Here is a 987-nt window from a genome sequence, read left to right as displayed (position 1 = left end):
ACACACACACACACACACACACACACACACACACACACACACACATATATATATGCGTGTGTGCATGTGTTCCTGCGCGCGAATGCCTGTGTATGTGTTCGCGTACATGTGTATGTGTATTCTTGCTCATACCACCTCGACAAATGTCAGAGGTCATATGTATACATGCATATACATACATACTTATATGTATATACACATAGATATGTGTAAACATATGTATGTACGAATGTATATATATATATATATCGATGGATATATGGATGTAAATATGTGTGTGTGTGTTTGTGTAAATACATGTGCATGTTTGTCTTTGTATGTGAGTCAGTATATAAGCGTACACGGGTAGATATGTACTGTACTGAATCCCACACATTTCGTTTCACCAGGACACGACTTCCTTTTTTCCTTTCTTTTTGTTGCTCCCCCTCTCTCACGTTCTTGACATTCTCTTTCTTTCCATTTTCCTTTTCTTCCCCTCCTCTCACATTTCTTGACATCCTTTCTCTTTAATCTCTCTACTTTCCTCTGTTATCTCCCTTCTACATTTCCTTCTGTCTCCGCCTCTCTCTCTCTCTCTAGTTCCTTCCCTAATTCTTCAATCTCTCAGTTGCCTACCTCTCTTTGTTTCTCCCACGTGACCTGTGCTCGGTCACGCCTGATACTTCTTTCTTGGTTTGACCTCCGCTCGCAACAGACCTTTCTTTTTTCCTGTCTCGCCTTACGGCAACACACCTATGTGTGTTGCCGTAAGGCTTCTACTTTATGCGCCAGCTTAACTTTGCTTCTCCTTTTAGTAGAAAGACACCAATTGTTATTCTTGTTGTTGCTATTTGTAATCCTGTAACATTTTCTGTTTTCTCGCTTTTTTTTTGTCCGTATAAGTATATATATATATATATATATATGTATGTATGTATGTATATATGTCTATATATAAATGTATGTATATATGTCTATATATATATGTGTGTTTATATATGTATA

The sequence above is a fragment of the Octopus bimaculoides genome, chromosome 25 (assembly GCF_001194135.2).
Source record: "Octopus bimaculoides isolate UCB-OBI-ISO-001 chromosome 25, ASM119413v2, whole genome shotgun sequence".
Taxonomy (NCBI): domain Eukaryota; kingdom Metazoa; phylum Mollusca; class Cephalopoda; order Octopoda; family Octopodidae; genus Octopus; species Octopus bimaculoides.
This window is presented reverse-complemented; position numbering follows the sequence as displayed.